This window comes from Theropithecus gelada, chromosome 9 (assembly GCF_003255815.1).
Source record: "Theropithecus gelada isolate Dixy chromosome 9, Tgel_1.0, whole genome shotgun sequence".
In the NCBI taxonomy this organism is placed as follows: domain Eukaryota; kingdom Metazoa; phylum Chordata; class Mammalia; order Primates; family Cercopithecidae; genus Theropithecus; species Theropithecus gelada.
The window spans coordinates 23,858,863-23,882,337 of NC_037677.1; the positions used below are offsets into that span (position 1 = coordinate 23,858,863).

Here is a 23,475-nt window from a genome sequence, read left to right on the forward strand (position 1 = left end):
TGACGAGTTGATGGGTGCAGCAGACCAACATGGCACAAGTATACATATGTAACAAACCTGCACGTTATGCACATGTACCCTACAACTTAAAGTATAATAATAATAAATAAATTAAAATAAAATAAAATAAAATAAGTTGCTATAATTTCAGTATATACCCATGGTAGCCACAAAGAAAATAAGAAAAGAATCAAAACATGTCATTACAAAATATACACTAAATACAAGGGAGATAATACTAGAGGAAATGAGTAACAAAAATGTTATAACATCAAAAAACAACCAAAAAATGATAATGGTAAGTTCTTCTCTATTGGTGTCTTAAATGTAAATAGATTAAATTCTCCAATCAAAAAAGAGACTGGCAGAATGAATTTTAGAAAGAAACACACCTGATGCAACTATATGCTATCTATAAAAGACTTCAAGTCATAAACTCTTACAAGGGACAAAGAAAATGGGATAATGATAAAATGGTCAATTTGCCAAGTATACATAACAATTATACACATACATGTACCAAAATTTAGAGCTCTAAAATATATGAACAAACATTGACAGAACTAAAGGGGAAAAGAGACAGCTCTACAATAATAGTAGAAGATTTCAATATCCACAATAATGGACAGAACAATGAGACAGAAAATCAGAAATAAAGGACACAATCAACACTATAGACCAACTAGATTTAACAGACATACACAAAACGCTGCACCCAACAATGACAGAATGCACATTTTTCTCAAGTGCACAGGAACATTCTTCATTATAGACTATGTGTTTGTGCATTACAAGCCTTAATGATTTTAAAGGGACTGAAAACATGCTAAACATCCTTTCTGATCAAAATGCAATGAAACTAGAAGACTGGAAAATCCACAAATATGTAGAAATTAAGCAGTACACTATTAAACAACCAATAAGTTATATAAGAAATTACAAGAGAAAACCAAAAATATCTTGAATCAAATGAAAATAAAAATACAACATAGCAAAACTTACAGAATCCAGTGAAAGTACTGCTAAGAGATAAATTTGTTGCTCTAAAAGCTTAAATTTAAAAAAGGAAGAAAAATATGAAATCGATGATGTAACTTTACACTTTAAGGAACAAGAATAAGAGTAGCAAATTGAACCTAAAGGTGGTAAAACAAAAACAAAACAAAACAAAAAAAAACACTAGAAAATAATGAAGATGCAGCAGAGATATATAAAATAGAGAACAAAAATGTAGAGAAAATCAACAAAACCATGAGTTGATTCTTCAAAAGGATCAACAAAATTGAGAAACCTTTAAGCAGATTTACTAGAAGAGAGGACATAAATAACTAAAACAAGAAATCAAAGAGGGAAAATTATTACCAATTTCAGAGAAACAAAAATGATTAGAAGAGAGTACTGTTAACATTTGTATGCTAACAAATTGGATAAACTAGATGAAATAGACAAATTCATAGAAACACACAACTCACCAAGACTGAATCATGATGAGGTAGAAAATCTGAAGAGAGGTATCACTTATAAAAGAGATTGAATTAGTAATCAAAAACTTCTCTACCACAACAACAACAAAATCTCAGGACCAGATCACTTCACTGGTGAATTCTACCAAACATTTAAAGAATAATTAACAACAACCCTTCTCAAACTCTTCCAAAAATATTAAAAAGAGGGAACACTTCCTAACTCTGAGGCCAGCATTATCCTGACACCAAAACCAGACAGTGGCGCTACAAGAGAAGAAAACTGGAGATGAATATATCTGTGAAGATTGATGCAAAAATCCTCAAAATACAGGCAAACTAACTTCAACAGCATGTTAAAAGGATCATACACCATGACCAGTGGAGAATTATTCTGGACTACAAAAATTATTCAACATATGAAAATCAACCAGTGTAATATGCCATATTAACAGAAGAAAGGGGAAAAAACACATGATTATTTAAGTTGATGCAGCAAAAGCATTTGACAAAATTCACCCTTTCAAAATAAAAACACTCAACAAACTAAGAACAGAAAAAGACTACCTTGACATAATAACCATTTGTAAAAAGCCCATAGCTAACATTATATTCACTGGTGCAAGACTAAAAGCTTCTTCCCTAAGATCAGGAACAAAACAAAAATGCCCACTTTTACCATTTCTATTCAACATATTGCTGGAAATCCCAGTCAGAGCAATCAGGCAAGAAACATAAATAAAAGCATTCAGACTGGAAAGAAAGAATTAAAATTATCTCTGTTCACAGACTATTTGATCTTATATGTACCAAATCCTAAAGAATCACACACACACATACACACATACACACACACACACACACACGTTAGAACTAATTAATGAATTCAGCGAAGCTGCAGGATACAAAATCAACATGCAAAAATCTGTTGTTTTTCTGTATAATAACAATGAACAACCAGAAGAAATTAGGAAAATAATTTCATCTACAATAGAATCAAAAAGAATAAAATACTTAGGAATAAACTTAACCAAGGAGATGAAAGACTTGTGTATTGAAAACTACAAACATTGCTGAAAGAAATTAAAGAACACACAAATAAATGGAAAGATACCTGTGTTCATGGATTGGAAGATTTTATATTGGTTAAATGTCAATATTTCCCAAAGTGATCTATAAATTCAATGCAATTGTTATCAAAATCCCAATGATTTTTTTTGCAGAAATAGAAATAAAAACATCCTAAAACTCACGTGGAATTTCAAAGGATCTCCAGTAATCTTGTAAAGAAGAACAAAGTTGGAGGTTTTATACTTCCTGATTTCAAAACTTACTACGATGCTACAGTAATCAAATCATTGTGGTACTGGTACATATAGACAAATAGAGTGAAATAGAGAGCCCAGAAATATAGTCAAATGATTTCCAACAATAGGGAAAAAACAGTCTTGTTAACAAGTGGTGGTGGGAAAACTGGATATCCACATGCAAAAGAACATTACTATTAGATCACATACAAAAATTAACTCAAAATAGATCAAAGACTCAAACATAAGAGCTAAAATAATAAAACACTTAGAAGAAAACATATGGGAAAAGCTTCATGAAAATGAATTTGGCAATGATTTCTTGGCTATGACACCAAAAGCACAAGCAGAAGAGAAAAAAATACATAAATTGGACTTGGTAAGAACCACAACTTTTGGATATCAAGGGATGTACAAAACATCAACAACAGAGTGAAAAGACAATCTTCACAATGAGAAAAAACATCTGCAAATCATATCTTTGATAAAGGGTTAACATACAGAATATATAAATAACTCCCACCACTCAAAAAAAAACCTACCCAATTAAAAAATGAGCAAAGGATTTGATTAGAAGTTTCTCCAAATAATATATACAAATGGTCAATGAGCATATGAAATGATGTACAACATCCTAATAATTAGGAAAACGCAAATCAGAAAGTCACAATGAGATACCACTTCATGCTCATTATAAGTTATTATTTAGAAAAAAGAAACCCAGAAAGAGATTTCAGTGTTGTTAATGTTGTAGAGAAATTGGAACTCTTGTGCATTGCTAGCAGGAATATATTGCAGCTGCTGTGGAAAATAGTATGGCAATTCTTCACAAAAATAAATATAGACTTACCATAGGATAAAAATTTCATCTCTTGAATATAAGCCAAAGAATTCAATCAAAGGCTTAAAGAGATATTTGTACACCCATGTTAATGGCAGTATTATTCACAATAGCCAAAGACAGAAATAACCTACATGTCCACTGACAGATGGATAACAAAATGCTGTATACACCTACAAATGAAATATTATTTGGCTGGACGCGGTGGCTCACGCCTGTAATCCCAGCACTTTGGGAGGCCAAGGCAGGCGGATCACTTGAGGTCAGGAGTTCAAGACCAACCTGGCCAACACGGTGAAACCCCATCTCTAATAAAAATATAAAAATCAGCCAGGTGTGATGGCACATGCCTGTAGTCCCAGGTACTCGGGAGGTGAGGCAGAGGCATCACTTGAACCCAGGAGGCAGAGGTGGCAGTGAGCTGAGATCGTGCCACTGCATTACAGCCTATACGACAGAGAGAGACTCTGTCTAAAAAAAATAAAAAAGAAAGAAAGAAAGAAAAAAGAAAAGAAATATTATTCAGCCTTAAAAAGGAAGGAAACTTGACACATAATACAACATGGATGAGATGGATGAGCCTAGAAGACCTTATGTTGAGCAACGTAAGCCAGTCGCAAAGGGAAATATACAATTCCACTCATATGAGGTGTCTAGAATAGTCAAATTCAAAGACAAAAAGTAGAATTGTGGTTGCTAGCAGCTGAGGGAAGAGAGAACAGGAACTATTGTTGAATGCAGAGTTTCAGTTTGGGAAAATAAGAAATTTCTGGAGATGGATGGTGTTAATGGTTGGGCAACAATGTGACTGTACTTAATGCCACGGAACTGCACATTTAAAAACAGTTTGAAAGGAAAATTTTATGTAATGTATCTTTTACCACAGCAATATAATTACCGAGAATGTAATGCAGGGGGTCAAAATCATAGAAAAATGTGAAAACCAGGTTAAAAGATATGGAGAGGAGAATGGGATGGTCAGGCTGCTCTCACATCCATGCATAATCATCCATCTCCTGAATCTTGGGGAGTGACATCTCAAAACCATATTTCCTACACTCCCTGTCCAACTGGCTTCCTGCCCTGAGAAATTCTGCCAATGAGTCCCAAGTAGGGAGAAGGGAGAAATCAAAGTATTTTTCCTCTGCCTTCTTTGCTTTCTATGGTGATGTCTCCATCAGTTGCTGTGGCTCTCTATGGTCGCTGTTCCTGTAGGACAGAAACCGCCGGGGTTCTAGATAGCCTCAGATTCTGGCTTCTGCTAAGACTACCTCCTGCAGCCTGGGAAGTGACAACAGTTTTTTGCCACTGTTAACTTTTAAATTGCCTCACTATCCCCTATTTGGCTTTCAGATGTGACAAACATTTGTCACTAATTCTCCATATTAAATTCCTTCTGTTGAACTATATGGCATTAACTCTGTTTTCTTGACTGATTCAGCCTAATACAAATCTAATCAGAATCTGAGGAGAAAATAAGAGAATGGAGAAAGGCAACCAATAACGACTGAGAGGGTTCCAAAATAGATGAAAGTTATGAACACTCCAATTCAGGAAAATTCGAATAAGATAAATAAAAAGAAATTCACACTTATATACACCACAATGAAACTATACAGCAACAAAGACAATAAGAAGCTCTTAAAGTCAACCGGATAGAAAAGAGTTATTACATACAGAGGAAAATAATTGGAATGATTGCTGATTTTTCAAAAGAAGACAGTAGCATAATATATTCAAAACACTGAAAGAAAATAATTGCTAATCTGAAATTAACAAAAGTACCCATAAAATTATCTTTCAAGATGAAAGGCAAAATAAAGGTATTTTTCAGAAAAAAAAAAGTTTAACACCACTGACCCCTGAGAAAGAGCACTTCTAAAGGATATGCTTCAAAAATGACAATGATCCTGCAAGAAAGGTCTAAATTACCGAAAACAGCAAAGAAACTTTATGTTGTATCTAAACTAACACTAATTGTAGGATACAATAATGGGCTATGTTGGACAAGGCTGAACAGTAATAACCAAAAGTGGAAACGTGATAGGATTTAAAATGTTCTAAGTTCCTCTATAGTTCAGGAAGCAGTTAGAAATAACTTTAGACTTTAAAAGAAAAATATATATGTCAAATACTTGTAATAGTAGAATCTCAAATTACTGTGTATAGTCTCCAAAATATGAAAGGGAAAAAAACCTGACTTTACAAAAGCCATTCAATTAAAAAATTCAGGAAAGGAGAATAAAGGAAACATAAAATAAAGAAAAAGCAGTAGAAATAGAAAGCACAAAATAACATGTGGAAATCATTATAATACACCAGTAACCACAATAATTGTAACTGGACTATACTCACCAATGAAAAGAAAGAAATTGGTAGCTATGGGCTGTTTGAAAGACATCCACCTAAAACCTAAATAGAGAGAAAAGAATGGAAGTACGATATGGTACCATGTAATCCTCGATAAAAGAAAGTGATGTGGCTAGCTCAATAACAGACAAAATATATTTTAAAGTAAAAATATTTATTAGAGGCAGGATGGCCACTACATAGTCATCAAAGACTTAATTCATCAAGAAAATACAAAAACTCAAAACAGAACCCCAAAACATGTCAAATAAAAGTTGAAAGAAATAAAGAAATAAATTCACAGTTTTAATGGGAGATTTTAACACGCGTTCTCTGTAATTTTTTGATTAACTGAACAAAAAAAGTGTTTGTAAGGATAAATAAAATTTAAACAATATAATTAACAAGGAGTATTTAATGGATATGCCAGAATACATATGAAATCCTACATACAAAAAAGAATAGATACACTCTCTAAGCACATATGATTGCAATGCAATTAAGAAATTAACTACTACAAACTACGTTGTTAAAAAACACTATACAATTGCATACCTTAAAAAGGCACTAAACAGTTTAAAAGTCAAAAAGGAAACATAATGAACATTTTAAAATAGACTTAGAACTGAATAATAATGAAAATTCTACTCATCAAAATGTACGACCAGCAACTAAAGCAGTGCACAGAGGAAAATATATAGCCTCAAATTTCACATTAGAAAGGAAGAAAAGCTAAAATTATATAAAACCAATGAAAGTAGAAAAAGGGGAGAGAAGAAGGGTATAAATTAAAGAAAAACATTACAGGAAAAGAGAAAGACAGACTAGGGGATTCATAAATATAATAGTTCTTTAAAGGTGATTTTTTAAAATAGGGAGATCCTTGTCAAGATTGATCAAGAAAAAACAAGCAAGAAAGAAGGTACAGATGTGTAACATTAAGTATGAAAAGACTAACAAATTAGAGCAGAGACTAAAAAGATAATTTTATATTAATAAATCTAAAAACAGATTGGATGGACAATTTCCTAGAAATATTACAGAAGGAAAAAAATAGAAAAATAAAAGCTATTTTTCTTGAAATGATTGCATTCATGGGCCTTCATATTTGAACTCCAAACACTTAATTCTTTACTCATATAACCTCTAAGGAGAGTACATAAGTTAAACAAAAACCATTCTCTCCAAGCTCTGTATCTCATAATACTTCACATGTAATGACCAAATCCATTGGTAGAAGAGGTTAGAAACCCACCTTAGTAATAACTGCTTCATAAGTGAACATAGGCACATTTTCTTTTCTAATATAATGCAAATATCAATAAATTTAATCATTAACTTTCCAAAATACATAGAGGCACCATCTTTTAATGAAAATACAAGTTGCCTCATTGATATAGAACATGATAAGAAGGCAGCATATAGCTTTACTCAAAACCAAGCAATATTTGAATGTCACGAGTTTCACTTTTATAAACATTCATCATGTATATTCTGTAGAATATTATTCACAGATCCTTCCCTTTATGGACCCACTTCTATCAAGCTGCTTACACTGCATCACATAAGGATTACATCAGATTCAAAAGAAGTTCCTGCCTATGATGGAAGAAACACACTAGAGTTTCAGCTGGCCAGCTATAGAATTTTGTCTCTTTCCACAGAGTAGCCAGGATGATGTCAACATAGAAATCAGATCATCTGATTTTCCTGCTAAAAATCCCTCAAAATCCACATTCTTTACCAAGTTCTCCAGACCCTGAATGATCTGGCCATTTCTGACTTTCCCGTGTTCTCACCACTCTCAGTGACTTCTGCCTCAATTGCCTTCTGATGGGACTCAGAACATTGTTAAACCCTTTTCTGTCCCAGGACCTGCTGTTGTCTTTGCCTAGATGCTTTCTTTCCCTCAGCCTCTATCAGACTGGTTTGAACTTCTCTCATACATAGTCACACATCAGCAGGACTATACACAGTTACTACACCTGTAAATGCAATATCCCTGATTTTAATTTATTCTATAGATTATTCTCCTGGGATGATCATGAAAATAATAAAACAAAGCCCTCCTGGTTCAAAGAAACCTACAAAAAACTAAATTTGCCATGTAAAACACCAGTCTGAATCACCAAACAAATTTCAGGTGTCTCTTTTCTTACAGAACACTAAAACACAGGAATTGGTCTAGCTTAACTGGTCACAGAAATCTGGTCTAGCTTAATTACAGACCAGATGAACCGGACACACATTCTTTCCAGCTTTCCAACAACACTAAAGTATAGTTTAAAACAGACCTTGTCCAGTTATATGTATGCTCTGTTTTGAATGAGTCATAACCAATGTTTTGTTCCCTTCAATTTGCTTTAAAATGTTTTGCAGAGAGGAAAATACAAAATCTACTTATATACTTTTGTACATGTATTCAGTTCTCCATCATTCATTTTCTCCCTTGATAGTTATGGGGATTAAAGTACTTGCTTAAAATAAATGCTAGAACCAAAAGAAAGGCTATAATTTCCTTTAAAAAAATCTCTATCTTTAAAAGGTGAGCCCCCCAAAAACTTTAAGTCACCAGATCATTATTTTAAGTTTTACTATAAACGTATAAGTCAATGTCCACAGCTGTAAAATGGGATAATAACGCATGTCTGAACAAATTCTCAGAGTTGATATAAGTATCAACTCAGTTTTATGAGTAACTGCTTTGCAAGTTGCAATATATGATTATTCTCCTTTTCAAAGGATGACAGTTAAGTTATTGTGTGAGCCACACAACGAACTGTTCAAGTTAGTAACGGATATTTCCAGAGTCAGAAGTCACAAAGTCAAATGTCTGCAGGGGTGAGGGAGGTGAAATACATGAGTGAAGCAGGTCTTGATGAAATAAAGGCAGAGGATGACAGCAACGTGGCAAAGTGGAGAATGTATACTCCATCCAAAGTGGGCAACTCCTCCTGGCTTCTGCTATGAGCAGTCGCAAGAGCTGTCTTGCCTGGTCCTCCATTTTTTCAGGAGAAGCCAGGACTCCAGGAAGTTACACAAAATTAACTAATTTGAAAATATTGGTAAGTAAATCAATTATTTTAAAGTACTGAGCTGACCCAAAGAAACACTTTTGAAGGCCAAATTCAGGCTTGAAACCATCAGCATACTACTTTTATGTGAGGTTCTGCATTATTTATCAAGAAATGACCTATAAATATAAACATATCCACAGTATCTAATCACCCTCAGATATTAGGAAAAATGGGTATTAACAGTGACTAGTTTTCTTTTTTTTAACTGTGTACCATATTCCAGGTACCTACTGTGCTTAAAATTTTACATGCAGTATGTCATTTAATTCTCAGGAGAAGCTCTTTAGAAAAGCATTACTGTAACCCATATTTTCAGAAAAGAAAACTAAAGATTAGAAAGCTTTTAAGGTCATAATGTTTAAGTTCATGGTAGAAATTAAGTGTCCAATGACAGATGATTTTAGTTCAAAAGAGTAATGCTTCCCAACTTGAGGTTCCTAACTCCCTATGTGTCACCAAAGTAGTAAGCGATCATCTGTGAATCAATTTGAAAGCTTATCAGAAATCTTCTATTTACCCTCTGATGAATAACTGAGTTTGTTTCCTATTACTAGGGGAAGGGAGTTTGTTTGTTAGGTACAATCATTCAAATTATCAATTCCCAGACAAAACTAATGAAAGGATCCTTGTCTGTAAAAAGAAAAAGAAAACGCAGTTGGAAATAACACTGCAGAAATTATTTACATAATAAACATTTTACAAACTTTATATGATTTATATAAAAGAACTATACGTTCTAAAGGGTATTTCAGCCTCCAAATATTTATCAAAACCACTTGTAGCAAATAATGGACCTTCAAATATTTTGGATTTGACAGAGAAAATTATTTTTCAAAGAATAAATGCAAAAATTTAGCGTGTAAAGATGCAGTCGAAAAAGGACAAGATGATGCTATCAAATTATGTGACATGACCAAATTGTAATATATGTATATATACACACATATACTAAGTTGATATTAAAGATTACCAAATTCAATCTTTTAGTTTGCATTTTCGTCCCCAGATAATAATTTTAAAGGACTAAGACAAATGAATGTAATTTTTCACATGCTAGACATCCCATCAATATATTCATAAAGCCCATGTTATCTTTGAAAGCTTATGCATCTGTAAATTTTCCCATTTTGAAATAATTATCTTTTATAATGTAATAAAAATCAATATGGCAAGAATAACATGCACCCCCATTTATCTATCAAAAATTGGCACTTCGGTTCTGGCAAATCCAGAACACTTCTCAATTTTATCACCTACCGTTAACAAAGCTTGAAGATAGGGCATAATAATGCTCAGACGCCAAGACCTTGAATACTGTGTCCAGGCTGCACCGGGGCCCTGGGCCTGTAACCCAAAACAAAAAGATCATGGCTTTATGGGAGTAAACATTCAGGATCTGGGGGAAATAACCAGAAGTTGAACTTAGAAACTTCTAGGTAGAAGGGCAAGACAAATAGTTTATTCCTCAGTAACTAACTTTTCGCACTTCTACACAATGAACAAGGAATTCAGAGCCCCTCATTTCATGTGCTGGCATTAAACAACTCTCCGGCTACCAGATCCGTGTGAATTATAAAAATGCTTAAGAGGCCTTACCTGTACAATTAGTTAATTCACCAAGAAAACTAGAAACAACCAGAAAATCCATGAAGATTCTTTGAGTTTTCAAAAACGCTTAGTGTATAGGGTTCAGTGGCATTACAACAGTTATTTCAAGGCTTATGGCCAATTTCCATTCTAACGATAATAATGAAAAATTTTTTCTGGAAGGGGGATAGGAGCAAGGTGCGAATTAGCAACTACTTGGAGAACAGAACAGAGCTGTCGGTGAGCAGAGTTGAAAGGACATCCTTCTTCTGGTAGGTTTCTCTATTTCTCAATAATGATCATACTTTTCTTGTCTGCTCTTTCTCCTTAAAAGGAAAACTCCTTTACAGACGCATTTGGGGTTGCCGGGACCCCAGCTCCACCCACCTGCTTGTTCCGAGAAATCACCCAGAACGCAGTTCCCTCAGGGACGGGCCACCCAGCGCCACCTGTGGGCGGCGCCGCCAAGCCCGCGAGCGCCACAGGTCTCCGAGGCGACCCCGCCAGACCCGGTGCCTCCTCCCTCCAGTCCCCCTGAAGTCCCCCTCAGTTCTCGCCCCTCGTTACTCTTCGAGGTTCTCCCCTTACGTTTCTTTCCCAAGTTCACACTTCAAGATCTTCCTTCACCCCTCACGCCACCCTTCCCGTTCCCTCCTCCTGTTTCCCCATCACGTTCACCCCTCCTGTTTCCTCCTCAAGTTCATTCCTCACGTTCCCTCCTCGAGATCCCCCCTCACTATCCCCTTGCGTTCCCTCCTCGGGTTCACCTACAAGATCTTCCCTCAAGTCCACCCCTCACGTTCACCCTTCCCGTTCCCTCCTCCTGGCTCCCCCTCGAGTTCACCCCCCGCCCCCGTTTCCCCCTCAAATTCATCCCTCTCCTTCTCCCCTCGAGCTCTCCCATCCAGTTCAAGCCTCACGTTCCCCTTCTCTGTTTCCCGCTCCACTTTTACCCTCGAGTCCCTTCTCTCACCCCAGACCCCGACATACACACAGGTCCTCCGGGTCTGACCTGGGTGAGCGGGCGGTGGCGGCGGCCTCGCGCTCAGGGAGCCCCGGGCCGGCCCCTCAAGCCCCGGGGTCCAAGGAAGCGGGGCCGCCTCCAGCGCCGCGCTAACCCAGCAACCCGCCGCCGCCCCACGCCAGTCCCCGGCGCTCCGACCCGTACGTGGGCGGAAAGTCGCGCGCCTCCTTACTTCTTTCTCCGGGCGCTGGCTACGGGCGCTCCCTGTAGGGCCGGGCAGGGGCAGCCGAGCTGGGGAGTTACTGGGCCGGCTGCAGGGGGCGGGCCGAAGGTCGGCGGGAGGATCTGACCCGGGCCTGCCGGACCTAGGGCGCCCCTTATTCCGGCTCGCGGGGAATACTTTTCCTCTCGCCGCGCTCTCCACCGCCCGCAGGTGGAGGCCGCGCCATCCGCGCCATCCAGATCCTCAGAGGGCCCTTGGCTGGCTGCCGAGGGGCTTCCCGGCACTCCGGCCGCGCCTTCTTGGCCCAGAGCCCGGCGAGAAGGGATGGGGACCCCGGATCCAGGAGCCCTCACGGACTGGCCCAGTGCCTGGAGCAAATTCTGCTCCCGGCCCCTTGTGGTATCTTCCTCCCAGGAACTTCCCCACACTGCGAGGGACCCGGACCCGGAGAAGGTAATGGGTTTCAGGTCCAAGAGGGATAGTGGCTAATGAGATCGCTCCTAGGGTCCAGTTCCGTTTTGCAGACTGATAAGGAGGTTAGGGCTGGGGCTGAAGTCAAAGGCAGGAACTTCTGCCCTCAGGAGGCAGCCCGTTAGTCACCAACACTCTACCTGGTCCTTTGCAATCCTTTCCAGACCATCTGTGGTCTCCTGTCACACAGGGCTCACTTGGGGGGACCCTGATGGCCAGATTCTCTTGAACAGTCTCTAGGGACATTTTGAGTATTGCTATACCTTCATCCATTCAACAGGTGAGAACTACAACAAAAACATCCTTTGATTCTGTTAATTATCTCAATGGGTCTATCTTTCATGTTATCTAAATGAGAATTACAGAAGAGACCAAAGAGAGATCATCTAATCCTAATCAATGTGTATCTTAGGGAAAAAATGTGATTTAAAAAATCTATTTCAAAAGGTCATTCGGTATATTCAAGACCCTTCCTCTTAAAGTAGCTTTAAAATTTAGAAATTGGGCCGGGCGCGGTGGCTCACGCCTGTAATCCCAGCACTTTGGGAGGTGGAGGCGGGCGGATCACGAGGTCAACAGATCGAGACCATCCTGGCTAACACAGTAAAACCCCGTCTCTACTAAAAAATACAAAAAATTCGCTGGGCATGGTGGCAGGCCCCTGTAGTTCCAGCTACTTGGGAGGCTGAGGCAGGAGAATGGCGTGAACCCGGGAGGCAGAGCTTGCAGTGAGCCGAGATTACACCACTGCACTCTAGTCTGGGCGACAGAGCGAGACTCCATCTCAAAAAAGAAATTTAGAAATTGAACAGTGGATTTTTAATAGGGATGATATTGAATCAATAGCCTAACATATATGAACAGCTTCAAATTTTCAAGAAGTTATTTCATCAGAAAACGGATCACAGCACATATATTATTCAACATAATTAGGGCCATTTGGACATACCTGGGAGATTTTAAGAATTAAACAGAGCAACTGAGAGCTCACATACACAATAAAGTCACGATCACAACAGAGATAAACAATACCCAATTAAAATACAATAGAAAAATAGATCCCGTTCACAACAGAAACATGAAAGAACACGAAATAACTAAGAATGATAAAAAACGAGAAATATAGGAGAAAAGTGGGAACATTTTAAAAATGCAGGATTCTTGAGAGACTACTTATAATTGGAAAGACACAGGAATCCTAAGTGAGAAGACAAGATGTTAAACACATAATTACTACCTCCCAAATTAAGAGACAAATATATTCTAGAATTCATATGAAAACTACAGAAGCTAGAAGAGCTAAGTCCAGTGGCTCTCAGAGTGTGGTCTAGGGGAAATTTGTTGGGGGTCGGGGGCGGTCTCTGAAACCATTTCAGGAGGTTCACAGGATCAAAATTGCTTTAATAATAGCAATAAGACTTTTTTCCACTCCTTTTTATCTACCATTTTTAAAATGAATTTATGATGAAGTTTTCTAGTGGCTCTATAATATGTGATATCACACAGATTGAATGCAGAAACTGATAACGTCTTCTATTATGCCAGACATTAAAGAAATGTGCAAGACTATAAAATAATGCCACTCTTACCGTTAAACTTTTTTGGTTTTGGAAAATACAGGTATTTTTCATTTAAAAATACGCTATTCATGTTAACATGTAATGAGCTTACTGGTGAAATATATTTTTAAAATTTCTCTGTTTTAATTGCTATAACATAAAAGTTATTTGGAGTCCTCAAAACTTTTTGAGAGTGTAAATAAAGGAGGGTTTTAAGACCAAAACATTGAGAACCCTTTTTTTTTTCTTTGAGATGGAGTCTCACTCTGTTGCCAGTCTGGAGTGCAGTAGCATGATTTCGGCTCACTGCAACCTCCACCTCCCAGGTTCAATTGATTCTCCTGCCTCAGCCTCCCGAGTAGCTGAGACTACAGGTGTCTGACACCATGCCCTGCTAATTTTTGTATTTTTAGTAGAGACAGGGTTTCACTATGTTGGGCAAGATGGTCTCGATCTCCTGATCTTGGGATCCACCCACCTCAGCCTCCCAAAGTGCTGGGATTACTGGCGTGAGCCACTGCCTCCGGCCCCAAGAACCTTTTGATAGATAAGACAATGGAAAAAGAAACATGTAATTATGCTATAATAATGAAAAGAATGACATTAACACGGAATAGAATAGTGTGTCCAATCCCACCAGCCTAAGACCATCAAGAACAAAACCTACAGTCCCACAAAGTCAAGTTCACTGACTCAATGTTACAGTGGAGATACTACACACTAGAGAAACCATGAAGTGAGGTTGTGATAGGCTCAAAGCAAAGCAGAGCTGGGAGTAAGGGGTCAACATGAGGTTTGGGCTGTGACCAAGGGTTCTGTTTCTTTGGATAAATGTGGAATGCTGTCTTAGGAAACTCCTTATCTGAAGCTCTGTACTTGAGTTGTAAATCGGGGCCATGTCTCTGTTGTCAAAGTGAGTTAGATCCTACAAGCAATTATGGGAGATTTCATTCTTAGTGACATAATTTCAAAAATCAAATTTTCTGGTAGTCTATGAGCATAGGAAGCAAGATTTTCCAATGAGTTAGAAAGAAGTAGTCACTCAAAAAAGGGGACTGTTGTTGACATTTCACAGCATAGCCTGCCATTGGAAGAAGCATGATGTCCTGTTCGTCTTACACCTGGCAATATCAACTTTTTTTTTCCTTATGCTGCTGCTCAGGCTGATCTCAAACTCCTGGGTGCAAGAGATCCTCCCATCTCAATCTCCTGAGTAGCTGGGACTACAGGTGCATGCCACAGTCCCACCTCATTCCAGTTTTAACCTACCCATCTAGTTCTTGTCAAAAAGGCTCAGAGAAAGCAGAACTGGGCCGAGCAAGGCGACTCATGCCTGTAATCCCAGCTACTCAGGAGGCTGGGGAGGTGGAGCAATCTCAGTGAGCGGAGATCGCGCTTCTGTACTGGATGACAAAGCAAGACTCCATCTCAAAAGAAAAAAAAGAGAGACAGAGACAGAGAGAGAGAGAGAGAGAGAGAGAAATGAATGCACTTGCCAGGAGCAAACCTCCACCTTGTAGGCTAATGGCATCTCATCAGTGAGCCCAGCACAAGTGACCCAGTGATCTGGGAGACCAATTAATGGAAGAAAGATAGCTCATTCCTGCTTTCTGAGCTTCAGAAACCCTACCTTGTGATATTTGTGCATGAATTGCAGCCCAATCAAATTAGTTCTCAAATTTAGCCTTATCTGTCTATTCTGCTGATCTTGCCTTAATTTAGCCCTTCACCATCTTAGAGTATTCTAGATGTTTCCTGATTTTTCTACTGCTTTGCCCTCTCCACTTTATAATAAGTTAAATCATTGCATGTATGACTCACACCCCTTGTAGGAAGACTCCATGCATTTATAATTATGACTGGGTGGTGACCCTCCCAGGCAAGAAAAAAAAGTAAATCGCCTGTAGGTCTAAAAGTTCTCTCTTTTAAAAGTGCAAACTTTCTTTTAGTGCATTATTTAATTTTGTATGCACAATGTCCCTCTTTAATGGAAATACCTGTAAGGTAGGTGTCTCTATTTACTAATAAGGAACTGAAGCAAGTAATCAATGATTTCTCAAAGGCCACCATCTTAGTAATCACCTCTTTATCACAATAAATTCCAAAAGTTACCACCTCTGTAAATGCTCAAATTAGAGTTTGATTCTCACAGAGCTATCAAGGATGAAAACATGATGCTTCAAATGTTCTAAACACGCTGGAACTCGCTTCCCAGTGATGGGCCAAGAATGGGCTTCAGCCTTCCTGTGTCCTAGGGACTTTTCTTAGGACCTTTCTTTCTTCTCTGTATCCGCACTGAATTCCCACTCCCTTTTATGCTTACTGAACCACTATCATCTTAGTTGTGGTATACTTGACTGTTCTTTTCATAGGAAAATGCATTTGCCAGAGTTAGCATGATGGATATAGTAGACCACTTTTAAGGAATCCATCCCTCCATTTCTTATTCATTACTCAATATTTACTGGGTGCTTCTAGGTGCTGCAACTGTTCTAGGCATTGAATTTGAAACCCGTCTTTGCCATATATAACTATAAAATGTTTGGAAAATTGCTTTCTGTATGTGCTGATACTCTAAGATGGAAGATTACCAATATAAGTGATATTCAGTTAAAACCTACACATTCTTTCACTACTAAACTTATCTAAATCATCTGACCATCTACATTATTAACTTTTTAGAACACATGGCTCTGATGTTTTCTTGATTATTATTTTGGGCACTTTTGGCTGGTTGTGCCTTCATTGTCAGTTTTGCAGCTATGAGGACCTCGAAATATCCACATATCCATACTACTCATTCAAATACATCAAAATGATCATCTTATATCTATTCAGGCAGGAGTTCAAGATTTGACTCACATAGTTGTTAGTAAAATATTCCACATTTTAAGATCTTATCGGCCGGGCGCGGTGGCTCAAGCCTGTAATCCCAGCACTTTGGGAGGCCGAGACGGGCGGATCACGAGGTCAGGAGTTCGAGACCATCCTGGCTAACACGGTGAAACCCCGTCTCTACTAAAAAATACGAAAAACTAGCCGGGCGAGGTGGCGGGCGCCTGTAGTCCCGGCTACTCGGGAGGCTGAGGCAGGAGAATGGCGTAAAAACCCGGGAGGCGGAGCTTGCAGTGAGCTGAGATCCGGCCACTGCACTCCAGCCTGGGCGACACAGCGAGACTCCGTCTCAAAAAAAAAAAAAAAAAAAGATCTTATCGGTGGCCTCTACTTGATGTTTCTCTATTAATTTTGAACTTTTGTCATTGTTTTGCCATTATGTTACTGTGTGGGAGGGAGGAAGTGTATAATTTCACATATAATTTAACTGAAATGTGCACTTTTGTAAAGTGCATGCCAACTGTTTCATACAGCACCTACTTCATAGACTATTTTCCTACTGATCTGTACATTTCAGGCAGTGCTAAAATGAATAGAATGGAAGAATAGGTCTCATTTGCTGTATAGTTAATTTTTTTGTTGTTGTTATTTATTTCTTACCTGGACCTAAATTCGTTTATTATCAGATATTTCCATTGAATCTCATGACTGACACAATAACATTTCAAATAATTGTTATTTAGAATGTAAATATTTGGTTTGGATTCTTCACTGGAAATAAAGCTGCAGATTCAAAGTAGTTTCATTCTGAAAGGTGTGTTTTCCAAGAAAACTTAATGAAGACCATAAATAAGACGAGTTTATAATCCACACATTTTGGGGATAGAGAGAAGGGGACAAGTATTGAGAAAACAAAGTAGGGTGTAAAACCTCTTTAAGGCCAGGAGTCGTGTCTCAAGCCGATAATCCCAGCAATTTGGGAGGCTGAGACAGGCAAATTACTTGAGCTCAGAAGTTGGAGACCAGCCTGGGCAACATGGCAAAACCCCATCTCTAGCAAAAAATACAAAAATTTATCCAGGCACGGTGGTGCATGCCTGTAGTCCCAGCTACTCAGGAGGCTGAGGTGGGAGGATGGCTTGAGCCTGGGAGATGAAGGTTGCAGTGAGCCAAGATCACGCAACTGCACTCCAGTCTTGGTGACAGAGTGAGACTCCTATCTGAATTTAAAAAAAAAAAAAAAAAAAAAAAAAACCTCTTTAAAAAGTAAAGTAGATGTGTGCCGTGGCTCAGGCCAGCAGGCTGTAGGGCCACCTTTGGAAGGCCAGAGCAGGAAGATCCCTTGAGGCCAGGAGTTTGAGACCAGCCTGGGCAACATAGCAAGACCTCATCTCTACAATAAAAAAATTTTAAAAATAAAGATAAAAAGAAGTAAAGGAAGGTATTTGACATATTTTCTTCAAAATATTTACAGCTAGCATGGTTTTTAAAAAATTTGATATTACCGTAAGTTTTTCTTATTTTCATTTGTTTTTAAGCCCTCTGTATCACAGCAGTACTAGTAGTCTATGTTTATACTCCTGCATTTTCCTTTGTGGAGTATATTGGATTGGAGGCTAGGGGAATCATGGGAATGAAAGGTTATTTGAACATCATTTACTCCAACTCCCTGTTTTATGGAGTAGGACGTTTGGGGTTAATTCACCTGCCTGATGTCATATGTCAAGGTAGTGGCACAGCTAAGATCTCAAAGAGAGCCCTGGTTTTTCTTTGTGCACATGCTCTTGCCCAGACATTCCACTCATATTCTGATCAATATCAGGGTAGTTGGGCTTGGGCTACTGGAAACTCAGTTGGGAAGGTACCTGTGATGGTCCTACAAAGAGATACAATTCACTACAGTCTCTATTGTTAAGCTTATACTCATGGACCACAACTCAGTTTCTGCAGGGAACAAAGACATCCTTATACCAATGGTGTAGAATCCTGCTTGGAAAGGATCAGCACCTAGAAAAAAAATTAAGAAAATAAGTTATTTCTTATTTCATTCATTCAAAAATATGGCTCAAGAGCTTCTTGTATGCCAGGTGTTCTAAATGTAGGGAATATGACAATCCAAGAAATTGTAAAAAATCTCTGCCTTTAGGCAAATTGTGTTCTAGTCATGGAGACAAAATAAATCAGCAAATAAGTAAAATATACTGCATTTTATTTTAATTTAATTAATTTATTTATTTTTTGTGACAGAGTCTTGCTCCGTCACCCAGGTTGGAGTGCAGTGGCACAATCTCGGCTCACTACAACCTCCACCTCCTGGGTTTAATCGATTCTCCTACCTCAGCCTCCCGAGTAGCTGGGACTACAGGTGCACGCCACCACACCCAGCTAAATTTTTTTTTTGTATTTTTAGTAGAGATGGGGTTTCACCATGTTGGCCAGGCTGGTCTCTAACTCCTGACCTCAAGTGATCCTCCCGCCTTGGCCTTTCAAAGTGCTGGGATTGCAGGCGTGAGCCATCGCACCCGGCAAATGTAGTGTATTTTAAATGTTGATAAATGTGAAAATAAATAGAACAGGGAAAGGGGATAAATAGTGGGTGAAAGGGTGGAGACTGCAATTTTCAGCAGGATGGGGAGGGCAGGGTCCACCGGGAAGGTGAGAGTTGGGCCCTAGAGGAATGCGAGTGTGGGGCGAGGCTGGGGGATGGAGCCTGTGGAGCACAGAGGCTCCTTTGAAACCACGGAGCGGGGGCAGAGTGTCATGGAGGAGGAGTGTCTCCTCTGAAGCACGCTGATCTCCAAGGATTCCCTCCTTACTCCCTCTTTGCTCCAGCCAGTGGAAGTATGGCTGGTGTGAGAGTTTACCTTCTGACCAGAGCTGTCTCAAGAATTTAGGAATTTAAAATGTTGCAAGCGCTTGTAATAAGTGGAAGAGGAATAGAAGGAAGGAACTAAGAGCTGGAAGCTCCCTCATGGGGATTCTGAGCTTGTATAACACAATTAACATTGTTCCCCTTGATGGCCCCCTCTCCACCTCATCCCTTGTGACACCCTCAGCCTGTTGATGACATTTGCTCTGAAGACTACCTCTGTTCCTAAACTGTGATTCCTAGTGTTTACTTCTTGAGTTCCACAAATCCAAGTCTCTCTTTGATGTTCATTTTAACCAATTTTCATTCATATACACATAGACATGATGTTGGTGGAGGAGAGAAGCCAAACAGTTTTATTTCCTCTGGTGGCTGACTAGAATGACTCCCTCCCAGTCTGAAGGGTTCCAGAAGTCATTCGGGAATTCGCTCTGTAGCAGAGCCCTTTTTCCTGTAGTTGCTTGAGAAGGAAGAGTGAACATCACTCAACCCCTGGTTTCTGCTCTGATGCAAGAGTAACCTTGAGGATATTCTTAATTTATCAGCATCATGCAGAATGTCACCATTCAGTGATTGAATTGCGAATTTAATTAAGTAGTGATTTGGGTGTTCCTAGGTAGATATAATCACAGTATGGTAGAGTTGGAAAAAGGATGGAGGTAAAAACTATTTTGAAGGGAAGTGACCTGAAAATACAGAGCAAAATTCTTGTTTTCCATTAGTTAACAGGTATTTTATAAACCTTATACATGACTTTTGTATGTACAGAACCATCCATTAACTTTGAATGATCAGATGCTAGGGTGTGAGGAATTTTCAGTCCAAAATGCACTGGGTTATTGTCTCCTATTGACAGTGTGATATTACAGATAACCTCTAGGAGATCCTGAACATATTCAGGCAAAACCAGGCAAACAAACATTCAGGATGTTATCAGTGTGGAAAACCCCTAGGAGGTAAGTATGGCAGGGAATCAGTTTGAAAAAGTGGGTAAATCGAATGAAACTACTTTGGTTATAAAAGTGCTGCAAATGTATGAGAGTACTTCAGAACTACTCTCTACACTACAAAAGCCAACGAGTGTAGTTACGCAGTTCCTTTTGTGTCATTACACTTCAATAGAGTTTATTTAGTTTTGTTTCTTTTTCACCTATGAAATGTGTATTAGTCAGGATTCCCCAGAGAAACAGAACCAATAGAATATATGTAGATATATAAAAAGGGATTTGTTATAAGGAATTAGATCATGCAATTTTGGAGGCTGAGAAGTCTCCCCATCTGCTGTGGAGAACTGGTGGTATAGTTTCAGTCTAAGCCCAAAGACCTGAGAACCAGGAGAGCCCGTGGTATAAGTCCTGACTTCTGAGACCCAAGAACCAGGAGCTATGATGTCCGATGTCCCAGGGCAAGAGAATGTGCGTGTCCCAGATCAACACAAGAGAGATAATTCACCTTTCCTCTGTCTCTTTGTTCTTTGCAAACCTTCAATAGACTGGATAGTGCCCACCCACATTGGTGAGGGCAGTCTCTTTATTCAGTCTACTGATTCCAATGTTCATTTCTTCCAGAGACATTCTCACAAACACACCCAGGAATAATGTTTTACCAGCTACCTGGGTATCCGTTTAGCCCAGTCAAATTGGCACATGAAACTAACCATCACAAAACTCAACTCTTATTTTAAGATAGCGTTTTAAAAAAATTTACTACACACATTTAATTAAATTTATTCTCATTTTACCTCTCAGTTGTACTACTTACTAGCTATGTTACAATGAGTACAACATTTAGTGTTTCTGCACCTTGATTTAGTTCTCTAGAAAATGGTGAGTACTAATACTGTCTACATCACAGAATTATTTTGAGGAGTAAATAAAATTAACATTATAAGGGCTCAGGACATTACATGGCATATAATACATAATTATTATATATTAGCTATAATTATTACTGTTGTGTCATCATTATTATAATTACCATCATTTTCTCACAGAAGAATTTCAGGGCTATTATTACAAAACTCTTTCCCTTGTGTTTCCAATATACCAACTATTTCAATCAACAAAATTAATAGCCTATGGAAAGAGAGTGGCCTTTGTCATCACTACAATTCATTCTATTAAATGTATTAAAAGTAATGGCAAAAACCACAATTACTTTTGCACCAGCATAAAATCACTAGGTGCATGAATTTTGCATAATTCTTTTAATTTCTTGGAACCTTGATGTTTCTCATTTGTTCAACAAGGTAGATATTATTAATCCCTTCAATGAGATGTGAGGAACAAAGTTCAGAAAGGTTAAGGACGGTAAACAATATTACATTTAAGGGCTTGGCACTTCATTGACTCTATAAATAGTAGTTACTACTTTGAGCTATTATTCCCTTTCATGAAAATCCTCATACTAAAACTATGTGCTTCTTCCGACAGAGACAGCCAAAATTAAGACTGATGGAGAAATTTCCCTCAGCAATATCACTTAATATATATTTTTAACTTTAATTACCTGGTATTAAGTTTTCTGGGGGAATACAAATAAAATTGCAAGTATGGCTTCTGAGAACCTACTGTTTTTTGCTAACCATATTCTTTCCTTGAATGAAGATTCTGAATTATATAAATGAATTCTTGTCTTCCTGACGTAGATGATTAAATGTAGCAAAATAGCTACACACAGCAACTGCCTGGCTCCTTTTCAACAGGAACACACCAAGGGGTCTGGTTCTGTCACTGGGGAGTGCCACAGACTCAAGTTCTACCAGACCAGGACAGAGTGTTGTCACTGAGGAACTTGGGTTGAGCCAGCTCTATCACATTTCCTATGACTGATCTCATCAACACTGAAAGGCAGGCTGGTACCCCTGAAGAACAGCCCCAGATTTCAAACCTGATCCATTGCTTCCAATGAGGAATCATAGGAGCAACTAAAGGTGGATCATATAATTACTGAAAAAAATCTATTTGACAAAATAATTGCATTTTCCCTTGTCAATTCATTACTGCTAAAAAGTCCTTCTTTGACAAAAACTTCCATAATACTGCACATTGGGGGCAGGAGGAGGAAGAAGAGGAAAAAAGGAGGGAGAAATCAACGGAGAAAATAATTATTGCATATCTCACTCCAAAGCAAACTTCCTTCAACACCAAAGAAGGATATCAAGGAATTACATAAAGGTCATTTAATGATGATGAAATAGAATTTTTAGAGCAGCATGGTTCAGGGTGAACTTGTGATTAGCAATACAAGTAGCCTTCCCTATGATTGCAATAGTTAATTAATAGGTCAAGAGTTCTGAACATGTGCATTCGTGGAAGAATTTTGTTCCCTTTGATTTAAGCAAATAGCAATAAAACTCCCAATTTGCCTTCTTTTTGAGGGTTCATGGGGCTGAAACGAAGGCATAGCTTTGTCTTCCCCATTGCAAACTAACTTCTGATTTCAAAATTTTGCGAAAGTCTTTGCCATATAATGAATTCATTTGATGCTGAAGCATCCAGTGATGGGATGATGCAAGTTATCTTGGTGGCATTAAATTATACATTCACCTAAAGCTGAGGTAAAGTAATCCCACAGAGTTTGTTAAAATATTTACATTGCCAATTAGTGTAATGGGGGCACTAGATTCTGTACAAGATAGCTTTGAAAAGCAGGAAAACCAGTTAAGTAAATGTAAAAAAAAATACACCTTTGTAAAGAAGTTAGAACATGTTTTCAGAGTCACCATCTCATTTCTTTTTCAGCCAAACCCAACAGAAATTTACACCTTTGAGCATTTGGTCTATGATGCTTATAAACAAATGCAGGGACATCTTTCAGGCAAAGCAAATCATAGCAAATAATTTTAGCTTCTTGTTATACGGGCTTTTGCCATTGTTTGTACTAGGCAGAGTCCAGATTGGATGGGTGATAGGTGGGAGGATAAATATG

At 38.4% G+C, this 23,475-nt stretch overlaps 1 protein-coding gene across 1 annotated transcript in view; it reads right to left on the bottom strand.

Annotated features, from left to right (window-relative positions):
• Positions 1-12,055, bottom strand: part of MYO3A (myosin IIIA) — a 267,913-nt gene extending 255,858 nt beyond the window's left edge. Inside the window, exons 1-2 of the mRNA XM_025396931.1 lie at positions 11,793-12,055; positions 10,295-10,381 (exon numbers count right to left, since the gene is read on the bottom strand). The gene's annotated coding sequence lies outside the window, so the exon portion shown is untranslated. The remainder of the gene's footprint in view (positions 1-10,294; positions 10,382-11,792) is intronic.
• Between the last annotated feature and the right edge of the window lie 11,420 nt (positions 12,056-23,475).